The following is a 13,258-nucleotide window of genomic DNA, read 5'->3' on the forward strand; positions in this document are numbered from 1 at the left end:
CCTAAACACCTCTACAGTCGAAGTTCTTAATCGAGCTCTTCTGAGGTGTTAAAGCTTAATCATTCGACATCAGTTAAACCATTCCTGTATTCTTCATTACGTTATTTATTGCTTTTCTGCTTAGAATCAATCGATCCTACTAGAACTTTGTTCTAACAATTGGTATCAGAGCAGGAGACTGTGTGATCAAAACACATTCCTTCTGTTTGAAGAATTCTTTAGGGTTTCCGCTTTTATCGAACATAAAGAAGCCGTCTTCTTCCTGTCGACGGTGACTCTTGTGTTTGATAAAACCCTAATCTCAAGTTTACAGGTCTGATTCTAGCAGTTCCAAGGAAAGTCTCATCATGTCTCACGACGATTCTCAAACTAATCCCATCAACATCTCCAACAGCATTGGATCCACTACAAGGGTTCCCATTCTTTACACTCAAGACTATGAAGTGTGGGCGCATCACTTTGAAGACTACGTAGTTGGATCTGAAGATAATGGTTATCTCATCTGGGAAGCTATCACGATTGGGCCGTTTGTTCACTCTGGAACAAACAGGACAATGAAGAATCAAAAAGAATATAATCAGCGGACGTAGATAAGATGCCACATGATGAAAAGGACAAGCTGCTATGTAACGTGAAAGCGATGAGAATGATCAGATTCGCATTGCAATCTGACACTTTTCGTTTAGTCGGTTCATGCACGACGGCTAAAGAAATCTGGGATAGGTTAAAAGAACTGTACTCAACCGATGAGGATCTAGAACACTCGATCCAAACCTTGCTGCTCTCAGAATTTGGAGCTTTCGAACAGAAACCTGAAGAGAAACTGATACAGACCTTCGATCGCTTCAATCATCTTCTCAGCAAGATGATTAATCATGACATTGAAAGAAAAGTGATTGAGCAAAAGGTGACCTTCATGAATGGTTTAAGACTAGAATGGATGGCAGTGGTTTCAACGGTGAAAGCTCATGAACAGTTTAAATCTTACTCGCTAGCGAAACTGATGGGTATTCTTAAATCCCATGAAAGCGTGGTAACCAAGGAGGCAAAGGTAGTTTCGGGTGTGGGATCGTTGGCCCTTGTCTCAAAAGGCAAAAGTGTAGCAGAAGAAGAGGAGGATTCAGATATGTCTGAGTGTGACCTTACTGGTGAAGAATATGCAATGATGGTCAACAACCCAAAGAAGTTTGCACGAAAGAAGTTCCCTGTCAGTAAGAACTGAAACTGGCAAGGAAGTTATAGCTCTGAGAAGGTGAAAGAAGAAACGAAGAACACCTCTCAAAAGGATGACGACAAGAAAGAAATCAAGCTTGTACGAGACTCTAGATTCGACTGTAATTATTGTCATGGCAAGAACCACTTTGCCAAAGATTGCATGTTGAGGAAGATGGCTGAGAAAAGGGACGGTGAAGATGATGAGGTGTATTACATGCGAAAGTTGGAAGACATAAATAAAAATAAGGCAACTAATAGTTCAATGAATGCCTTGAATGTGCAGGAAAATATGGATGAAGATGAGTTCGGTGGCGTTGAAGTCTGGTCAACCGATTCTGAGGATGAAGAAGTGAGAAGACCCACACATGGAAGAGCTTACGTGGCGAGAGAGGAGGCTACTAGTTCGGCTGGGAAATGTTTGATGGTTACTGCTGGTAGACCAACCGAAGGTGAGCATAAGGAGCCGAACCTGACTGAGGACAAGTGTTTTGCAGCCAAGCCCGTGAGTGAGAGGATCAACGACTGTGATCGGCTGATCAAAAAGGTACAATCCATCCTTGAATCACTTCAAGTTCCTGTAACAAATTATGAAGAAGAATTAAATGAACTAAAATTTAAATTTTCTAACTTAAGTGGTAGTCTCATGCAAACTCGCTTAACGAACTCTAACCTAACTGACCAACTCAGCAGGGTGTCTTCGAAGAGTGAGGAGAGAAGGACGTGGATTGAGCTGAAGGAGACGGAGTTAACTAGGGCTAGGGATGAGATTATTTATTTGCAACGAGACAATTTAAAGTTTTTAAAACAACGGAATGTTTTTTGCTTGATTGCTAAACGCTTATATACGAATATTACTCAGTTGCACTTAAATTGTGAAATATGGAAAAAGATTCATAAGATGATCTTACCCTTCCTGGAATTTAAGGAGGATGAGGTCATCGCTGAGTGTGAATCCATAATGTCCTCAGAAGAGACTTCTATCACTTATAAAATCGGACTAGTCAAGATAGAGACCTTTATTGACTCTAAGGAACATAAATGTATGCTCAAAAATCTTTTAGATGAAAATGATAGGTTGAAAATTAAGTCCGAGACCATTCAAACATTTGACTCGTCTAATGCCAAATTAATTTCAGAACATAAAATGAATATAGAAAACACGTCTGAATTTGATGAGGAAAGTGAGATGAGTGAAATCTCAGTGGAAGATGTGGGTGATTGCTCTGAATTTTTGAAGAGCAAAACCGAGAATGAAAAACCACTCATATCTGAGAACTCGGTTGAATATGCTCGCTTGTCAAAGGACAAGTCGAACAAACTCAAAGAGAAAGAAATGGTCTATCAGAAAGTTCAAACAGTGCCAAATCAAGTATATGTTGTTAAAGGGGTCACTGAAAAACAAACAGCATAATTGAAAATCTTGGTCGACACAGACAATGTTGAAGGGTGCGACGATTACTTCTGGTCTGTCCCTATCGATAATGCAGATGAAACCGTCGGCTTATCGGAGCGAACCTCGTGGAGGGTAAGGGGTAGATACGTTGCTGAACCCATCAACAAACCCTCAAGTTCTGATAAACCAAGCACGAGTGGAACAAAAGAGATACCAGAAGAACCAAAGAAATCATCCAATGTATCTTCCAAGACAACTTAAACTCAAAAAGAGAAGCTAAATCAAGTTTCAATATTCATAAATCTCAAAAGCAGTTGGCTGAACAGAAACGCCAAAGAAATCAGAGGTACATGAAGAATCTGAATGAGCGAAAACGGTTTTGGCAGTCTCAAAACCCTAACCACATTCCTTCCAAGAAAGAATCAAAAGTCAAAGAAAATGACAAGCCAAACCGAAAAGACAGTTTTAGTCCAAGCTCCTATTACTCCAAAGCTCAGAACCGAACATCCGGTTTCTGTTCCAATACCAGAGCTCAGAACCGAACATCCAGTTTCGGTTACAACGTCAAGGCTATAAACCGAAAGTCTAGCTTCGGTCCTTTTTGCTGCCAACGAAAGTCGTATTCAGTGAAGGACATCAAAGGAAAGGGAAAACTTGATTCGAATTCTGACATCAATAATAAGAAAAAGTCAGCTAACCCTAGGACTCAAAAGAATATTCCAAAACCATCTAACAACACACCATCTAATACACCACAATTTAAACAAGATAAAAAAAATCAAGGTGTATACCATCAAAAGAAAAGACGAAACTACTCTTATAAAAAGAAATTACTTGGTTGATCTTTCTGTTGCTATTCCTTTTTCTGTAAAAGACTCACCAGGGCCCAAGAAACTTTGGGTTCCTAAATCTGCTTGAATTTGTAGGTTATTAGTAACGAGCAGTTCGATGACGAATGGTACATAGACAGTGGCTGCTCACGTCACATGACAGGAAGGAGGGAAGAGCTGAGGAAGTTTAGGTCCCTTAAGGATGATGGATGTGTGAAGTATGGAAACAATTCTTTTGGCACAATTAAAGGATATGGAATGATAACCAACGGAGAATTCACAATTCGAAAAGTGGCTTACATGGAAGGATTGTAACACAACCTCATCATTGTATCTCAATTGGTTGTGGGAACCGGTTTGAAAGTTTCATTTGATGATGAGGGATCGGAAATTATGGAAAAGCAATCCAAAAGAGTTCTGTTGAATTCTGAACGCAAGGGAGAGATGTATCCTTTAAATCTCAACCCAATTCGAGGAAAACCAGCAATATGCCTGCTGTCAAAGGCGAACTCTGATGAAAGCTGGTTATGGCATCGACGCCTATCGCACCTGAACTTCAAAGACATTAATAAGTTGGTGCTTGGTGATCATGTTCGAGGCCTTCCACTTCTCAAGTTTGATAAGGAATACTTGTGTGCAGCGTGTGAGATGGGCAAACAAAGCAGAAAGAGCCATCCTACACGTATCAATACAAAGATTGTTGAAGCTCTTGAACTTTTGCATATTGACTTATGTGGACCTTTGGCTATCGAAAGCATCGGTGGTAGTAAGTTCATTCTTGTCATAGTAGATGATTTTTCACGCTTCACCTGGGTTTTCTTTCTTAAATAGAAATCAAAAGCGACTCCCAAGTTGAAGGCGTTTATCAAGCAAGTGGAACTGGAGCTGCGAAAGATAGTGAAGAATATTAGAAGCGACAATGGGCTTGAATTCAAGAATAAAGATTTTGAAGATTTTCTAGCTGAAAAGGGGATATCTCACAACTTCTCGGCTCCCTATACACCACAACAGAATGGGATTGTTGAAAGACGAAACCGTTCCTTATGTGAGGCAGCCCGAACCATGCTGAGCTTCACTTCTCTTCCGCTGTACTTTTGGGCTGATGCAGTTGCAACTGCATGCTACACTCAGAACCGATCCTTACTTAACAAACAATTCTCCATCACTCAGTATGAGATTCTGAACAATCGGAAGCCCAACGTTAGGTTTTTCCACGTGTTTGGTTCAAGATGCTTCATTTTCAACTCCAAAGAGAACCGAAACAAGTTCGACGTCAAGGCCGATGAGGGAATTTTTCTTGGTTATTCACTCACTTCAAAGGCATACAGGGTTTTGAATAAATGCTCCAAACATATTGAAGAATCCTACTATGTAACATTTGATGACAATTACATGAAGAAAGTTCAAACAACCGAAAGTACCATGGGGGAAATATTTCCAGAATCAGGACAAGTCTCGGTTCCCATTTCCAACTTGTTTGAAGAGTATATAAGGCTATTTGATGAACCAGAAAAGCCCATACACTCAGAAGCGAAAGCAGCAGACAACAAAATTGACAATCTGAAAAAGATCATCGATGAAGCTGCAAAAGATATGGAAAGTGAACCTCCTAAACCGACTGGTGGTCAACCCTCAACTGACCCTCCAAAAAACAGCTCAACGTTCAAGGGGGAGGGTTCATCTGTACCAAAAACAACCGATTTGTCTTTCGAGGGGGAGAATCCAACTCCAACCCCAACCCATAATAGTCCAATCGAGGGGGAGAATCCAACTCCAACCGAGGGTAAAAATCCTGAACCTGATATGGGATACGCTTCGCCATTTGAGGGGGAGAATGAGAATACAAATAGCGAAGGTGATCAATCAGAATTTGAAGAAGAGGTAAATACAGAGTTGGATCCTGCCTATGACCCTAATTACCCTCCTCTAACGAAATGGACTAAGGATCATCCCAAAACACAAATAATTGGTGAATCATCTGAGCAAGCTCTCACACGTTCTCAATTGAAAGCGAAACAAACTGCCTTATTCTCTCATGTTGAATTTTGCATGTTTAATTCGTTTGTCTCGAAAATCGAACCAAAGACGGTTAATGCTGCACTTGATCACGCTGATTGGGTACAAGCAATGCAAGATGAACTCCATGAGTTTGAACGTAATCGAGTTTGGAAGCTGATTCCCACTCCAAAGGATGCTTCTGTGGTCGGCTTAAAATGGGTCTTCAGGAATAAGTTGGATAAAGAGGGCAACGTCATTCGCAATAAGGCTCAGCTGGTGGTGAAGGGATACAGCCAAGAAGAAGGGATAGACTATGAGGAGACCTTCGCTCCTGTAGCAAGGTTGGAATGAGTTAGAATCTTTCTGGCATATGCTGCTCATAAAAACTTCGAAGTTTTCCAGATGGACGTGAAATGTGCTTTTTTAAATGGAGAACTAGAAGAAACGGTGTATGTTGAGCAACCACCTGGGTTCGTGAACGAGAAATACCCTGATCACTACTATGTGTTGGATAAAGCTGTATATGATCTGAAGCAAGCACCAAGGGCCTGGTATGAAACATTAACTCGCTTTCTTAAAATGTCGAAATTCAAGCAAGGTTCGGTTGACCCAACCTTCTTTCGAAAGAAAGAAGGTGAACATCTAATGATAGTTCAGATTTATGTCGATGACATCATCTTCAGCTCCACGAATCCTAGCTTAACGGCTGAATTCAGGAAGTTGATGGAGACTAAATTTGAAATGAGTGCAATGGGTCCAATTAACTTTTTCCTTGGATTGAATATAAGACAGGGACCAGAAGGCATTTTTTATAAACCAGGAGGCCTACACGAAGAACTTGTTGGCGAAGTTCGGTATGACGGGAGATTCGAAGGTGAAGGTTCCTATGGCGTTTGGCACAAAGTTAACACCATCTCTGGAAAAACCTGCTGTTGACGTAACACTCTATCGTCAAATGATAGGGTCTCTTATGTATCTAACAGCTAGTAGACCAGACATTATGTTCTCTGCTTGTTATTGTGCCAGGTTTCAAGTAAATCCAAGAGAACCTCACATGGTGGCTGTAAAAAATATTTTTCATTATCTGAAGCGAACCTCTTCTCTTGGTCTTTGGTACCCTGCTAGATCCGAATTCTTTGTTCAAGCCTTTTCTGACGCCGATCTTGGAGGATGCGGTCTGGACCGAAAGAGCACAACTGGAGGATGCCAATTCCTTGATGGTAAACTTGTTAGCTGGCAGTCCAAGAAGCAAACTTGTGTGTCTCTTTCGACAGCCGAAGCTGAGTACATAGCTGCAGCATCATGTACCTCACAAGTGATCTGGATACAAAGCCAACTAAGAGACTACGGACTGAGTATGAAGAAAATTCCTCTCTATTGTGACTCTGAAAGCGCGATAAGAATATGTCACAATCCAGTGCAACACTCAAAGACAAAGCATATTGCACTAAGATACCATTTTATCAAGGACCATGTTGAAGATGGAAACGTGGAAGTTCATTTCGTTCGGTCCTCTGATCAACTGGCTGACATCTTCACTAAAGCCTTACCAGAAGCGAGTTTCAATAAAATATTACAAGGTTTGGGAATGATGGAAGTAGAGTCGGTACCGAACCCTCAAACCTCTCTCTAAAAATTAGACAAGCGAAATAGAGCGAACGCTCGGTCTATTTCGGTTCCGGATTTTTCGGGAACCGAAATGAACCGAACGCTCGGTCTATTTCGGCTCCATAATTTTCGGGAACCGAAATGAACCGAACGCTCGGTCTATTTCGGCTCCAGAATTTTAGGGAACCGAAATGAACCGAACGCTCGGTCTATTTCGGCTCCGGAATTTTAGGGAACCGAAATGAACCGATAGCTCGGCTTATTTCGCTTCATTCCTTTAAGGTTTGATTTCGGCTGTATACTTTGTAAACTCTCTTTTAAACCTTTTTCTTGCTATTTTTTTTTCTTTATTCCTAGAGTTTTTTTTACATTAATTTCGTTTATTCTTGTTTCTTTTTCTGTTTTTATTATTTTTCAGAAAACTTTAAAATCCAAAAATATTCTTTCTGTTTTTACTATTTTTCAGAAAATTCAAAATTCCAAAAATATTTTGCTTTTATTTTTCAGAAAATTCAAAATTCCAAAAGGTTTTGTCTTTTATTTATCTCTTTATTATCTTCTGTTTTTTTTTTTGTTTGTGCGTGTGGTTTGTTTGTCTTTGTTTACTCTCTTTACTAGGTACCAAGTATTTCGTTGCTACATCAATTGGAGCTAGGGCAGGTACGACCATTTTAATTTGAACTAGTTAAGTGTCCCTAGAAGCATGCTGCTGCATGTAGACCAAAGTCTCTAAGACTATGAGTAAGGCCTTAATGATTCGATCTATACCTATCGTTTCTTCCCAATCAGGCTGCTAAATTTACTCAACTCATGAGTTACCTTCTCTTCTCAAATGAGTTAAAAGTTTTCTGCTTTGTCACCTTTATATAGCAGGGGTACTTTCGGTTCCTTAACCACCTCCTCTACACTCTCCATCAACTTTCGTTTCACCAAGGTAACCCTTGAGACTCTCAAGTATTACCACTGAGGTTTATGGTTACACAAAATCTTTGTTTATGATCTTAGATGCGTACACCACGTGCTAAGTGAGACCCAAAATCCATCACCAATAATGAATTGACGGTGAATATTTATATTCAAGATCTCACTTGTTACCTAAAGAAATCTCATTTTATTTTTGAGTTGTCTTTTATGAAATTGTCTAACACCAAGGCATTTCTTCCCAAAAAGATCCAGTTTGTTTTTTGTTTTTGAGATTTTTATAACATCATTAGTCACAATAAATTCTATCAAACCTACTTGTTCAACAGACCACATCGGTCTCACAAGTACTTCATCCAACTTTCGGTTTTATGTTAAGTATCGATGTTCGGTTGAAGATAAGCCACCCTTTAGACCCATTATTTGAAAAGAAGCATTCCGATGTTTCTTTACAAACACTCGATCGTATTTTCTCGGGGAACCACAAAAGCACTTCAAGTCTCTCTTGACTTTGAAGGAAGAGATTCTTGCCCGGAATCATCTGCTTCATGTCTTATTACAGACATCACTCGCATCCTATACACATTTTGCTTTATTTATTTATTTCTTTATTTTTGGCACACTCTTACACGAAAATTCTTTGTGATTTTCCAAAATTCTTGTTGATGTTCCTTATGGCTCGTTTAAAGTTTTTTTTGGAGCGAAAGTGGTTATTTTGACATATGGAACGAAAGTGAATTTGAAAAGACGATTTGTGGATAAGATTTTGAATCACGTCATCGGATAATCATTCACATTGGGCACGTGAATTTGAAACGGTTCCTAAACCCACGCTTGATGACGTCTATCTGGGAAAACCAAGCTGTCAAATCGCGCTTTTTCAGGCGACGTTTCAGTGATCGTATCATCATCACGGAGATTCTTTCTCTCTCCTGGCAACGGTATATAAAGGGTTTCTCACACCTATTGTACCTTCTTACCTTCTTCAAACTCTCTCAAATACAACAGGCGATCTTCAACTATTCATCTTCTTCCTTACATCAACAATGGCGGAATCATCATTTCTTCAAGAACAAACTGCTTCATCGTCATTGCTTGTGATCAAACCTAATCAGAACCTGATCATTCAACTAAACCCCTTTTTATATAATTCATACATGCTCCACGTTATTGAATGTCTCAAGTACTCCCCACTGGTTATCGCTCTTACGCAGGTGGAATCTGTTCCTATGTCTCTGCTGTCACAAGTGTACTCTACTGCGTCTTACGACAAGAACAAGGAGAGGATCTATTTTCAAATCTTCACTCACAAGGCATCAATTTCGAAAGGCCGATTTTGTTCCCTGTTAAGGCTTGCCGTCGATGCTTCTGTCATCTCTCCTGATTTCATCACCACAACCCAGCTGTTTATGATGCTTTATGAGATGGGGTATACTGATGTTCTTACCACAGTGACTAAGTTTAAGAAGTCGTGTTTGCCGCCGCAATGGAATGGGTTACTTACTCTTATCAACAAAGGTTTGGCGGAACGGGTAGCTGGGTCAGATGGTACGAGTAAGGGTTTTCTGACCATTCTCTATGGTCTCTACAATGGTATTAACCTGGATTATGGCTCGATTATTTGGTCGCAACTGGTGCAAAGTCTCAACACCTCAACGAGACATTCAGAGATTTCATGTGGTCGTTTCTGGACCATCATCACCCGACGGGCCATTGACAACTTACAGATTCCAGTTATGAAAGATGCAATGCTCTCCTCAGTGGCTACATTTCATACAAAGAAGATTATCTTCTCAGATGCCACCAAGTTTTCTCACAATGGTTCGATAACTGAAACAATGTACTGGTGTGTGTCGAACGAAAGTAATGTGATGACTGACTACCGGAAGCTTACTCCCAAGGGCCCAAGAGAACTGACTCCTGAACAGAAGGTTGCCTTAGATGTTGTGGAAAAGCCAGCAAAGCGAGGGAAGAGGGCGGATACCAAGAAGGTGGAAACCGAAGGTCCTTCTTCTAAGCCTGTCAAGTCCAAAAAGCGAAAGGCTAAAAAGGCTGATTCTTCGGCTTCAAATAAAGTCAAGAAAATGGCAAGGAAATCAAAGAGTCCTACCCCTTCAAGCTCAGAACATGATAAGGAGCAATCGGCTGATGAGGAAAAAGAAGTTCAGCATCACGGTTCACCAAGAGGTAATACACCTCCTCATTCTCCAACTCCTACTGAACCACTCAATGACAAAATTCCAACTCCTCCTCCATCTCCACCGAAGACTATTGTTCCAGTTTCGGTTACTACAATTCCACCACCACCACCAATAAGTACAGTACCAGTTTCTACAACTCCTTTACCACCTCCAATTTTTTCATAAGCAACTACCACAACTACCCCTATCTCCACCACTACAACCGAACCTCCAGTGAACGTCAACGCATCTGATACGGGTGGCTAATACGGAAACCGAAACCCCTGTTACATCCAACCCTCTTTCACCCTCACCCTCAACTGATTTTGCTCCTATTCTCGGTGGTGACAATTTTGAGTTTGACTCAACCTATTACAGTCCTTATAGACTTCCCACTGATGAAGATAAAGAGGCTCCGGTAACCAAACAACAAGTGCAGAGTCTCGATGATAAGCTTGATCAATTGCTCGCCTCTACTAAGACGTACATTGATGTTGTGCTAAAGGCTTTCCTGGACACTGCTTTTGAACAGTATACAGGAGCAATTGATAAATCCACAAAGGCGGTTGAAGCATCCACATCTTCATGTCAGAAGGCTACTACAGATGTGATGGGTTTTTAAGCATTCTAACACTCCTATGGTGTACATGCAACCCTAGAAACCTTGGATCTATGTTTGACTATGATACATGCAAATAATTATTTTTCCAAGGTTCTTATCCTATCTAGCATGGCATGGGGAACTTGAATCAAATAAAGCTAGTAGAATTACTTACCTTGTAGTTGTAGTTGATTGCTTGGAGTTTTAGAGCCTAGCACCAATAGTGTGGATGCCTCAAATGGAAAATCACAAATCACCACAAACTTGGAACTTTGAGAGAATAGTAATCACCTTCTTGAAATCGGCCCTCTTACTTTACTCACCACAACTCGTGTGATTTCAAGAACCAAAGCCTCCTTTATATAGTGTGGTGGATTAGGGTTACACCTATGTAAACCCTAATACCCATGTCTTTTCATTTCCATGAGATCCATGGGTTAAAGCTCCATGGAGTATCCATGGACTTTCCATGCAAGCCTAGCCCATTCCAAATAAGCATTAGCCCACACTATATAAATACAAGAGCCCATATTTAATTAGTCATACTTTTGATCTCTAAATTAATCCTAAATTAATTATAGATCAATACTAATTAAATAATATGATTTTATATTAATATATTAGGACTTATAATATATTAATAAATCATAACTTATACTATTCTCAAACGATTATCCATAAATTGTTCGGGTGAAGTGCAACCCAAATGGATCATGTCGGGTCGGGTCAAGTACATACCAAATATAGTTATGGACTTAGACACTATATCCAACAGTCTCCCACTTGGATAAGTCTAATAACTATAGTTGCAAGTTTGAGTTCAGGAACCGATCAGCAATCGTAGCTCTTTAAACTCTGTTGAACTATGAAGCGTCATTTTAGATAAGTGATCATATAATCCTCTGTTCTAGATATCAGTCGGACAAATACATGGAACATGGTCTTGCTTATTGTCCAGCATTTGTTTCCCGATTTCCGATTTGTTTGACATAGAACTTAACTGAACACATCAATTTAGTTCTGACCGGGCCCGGTACATAGGTCAAAACAAAATCATCGAGGGGCCCAGATATCGCTTCTAATCCTAGAAGGAACAGATAAACTTCGACTCATATGTTTGCTCTACTACTTGTTGAATTACACACAAAAGCACGGTTTATAACATCGATTTACCAATGCGTTTTCGTGCAATTAATGCATAACCAACTCATAGGCAACAAATCATATCTCTAGGTTTGAAGACTTATATGATATTACCGTCTCACGATCACTCGAGATAAATTCCATGAAGTGATACAAGTGAGCGTGGGTTGAATCCAATACTCAGAACTTATGAGCACTCATGAGTGTTGTAGCCCCGCTTTGTCTAACATCTTAGACCTCTACAACCCAACCCATGACAGTCTTGATTCATATCTACTTCCAACATATGACCGACTGTGGAGAGTTTGAATAATATGATATAAACCATAACATAATTATTTTGGAAGTCAAAACATGCAAAAAGAAATAATAGTAAACGATTGACAAGAGATAGCAACACTTTACTCATAAATAACAGCTTTTATTTATCATCAAATGTCAATTACATTTTACAAATTTCAAGATTATCTAACTACTAAAACTAATATCATCCTTCAGCCCTATGCTCCGAGCATGCTGGAGATGCTTAGCCCGAGTCAGTTCCTTCGTGAGGGGATCTGCTGGGTTCTCATCCGATGATGCCCTCTTTGCCACGAGGATTCCTTCTTCTATTCGATGTCTAATGAAGTGATATTTTCTGTCAATGTGTCTGGATCTCCCATGATCTCTTGGTTCCTTGGCTAAGGCAACCGCACTATTGCTGTCACAGAAAATCTCCATTGGCTCCTTTATAGCTGGTACAACTCCAAGGTCTCCGATGAAGTTCTTTAGCCATATAGCCTCCTTTGCTGCCTCGCTTGCTGCTATATACTCTGATTTACAAGTGGAATCAGCCACTGTCTCCTGCTTGGAACTTTTACAAGTAATTGCCCCTCCGTTTAGAGTAAAGACCCAGCCCGACTGAGAGCGGAAATTATCCCTGTCAGTCTGAAAGTTAGCATCACTGTACCCTACAACTCTCAAGTCCTCACTGCCACCGAGGGTAAGGACCCAGTCCTTAGTCCTCCGTAGGTACTTGAGGATATTCTTTACCGCAGTCCAGTGTACCTTGCCAGGGTTCCCCTGATACCTGCTAACCATGCTCAAAGCAAAGGCTACATCAGGTCGAGTACACGTCATAGCATACATGATCGATCCTACAGCTGAAGCATAAGGTATTCGACTCATTTCTGCTATCTCAGCCTCAGTACTAGGGCTTTGTGTCTTACTCAATCTGGCGTTACTCTGGATGGGTAAGTCTCCTTGCTTGGAGTTATGCATGTTGAAACTTTTCAACACTTTGTCCACATAGGTGCTTTGACTAAGTCCAATTAGTCTTTTACTCCTGTTTCTCAAAATCCTTATCCCTAGGATATAGGCAGCTTCTCCA

This window comes from Lactuca virosa, chromosome 4 (assembly GCF_052849685.1).
Source record: "Lactuca virosa cultivar CGN04683 chromosome 4, Lactuca_virosa_CGN04683_v6, whole genome shotgun sequence".
Classification (NCBI taxonomy): Eukaryota; Viridiplantae; Streptophyta; class Magnoliopsida; order Asterales; family Asteraceae; genus Lactuca; species Lactuca virosa.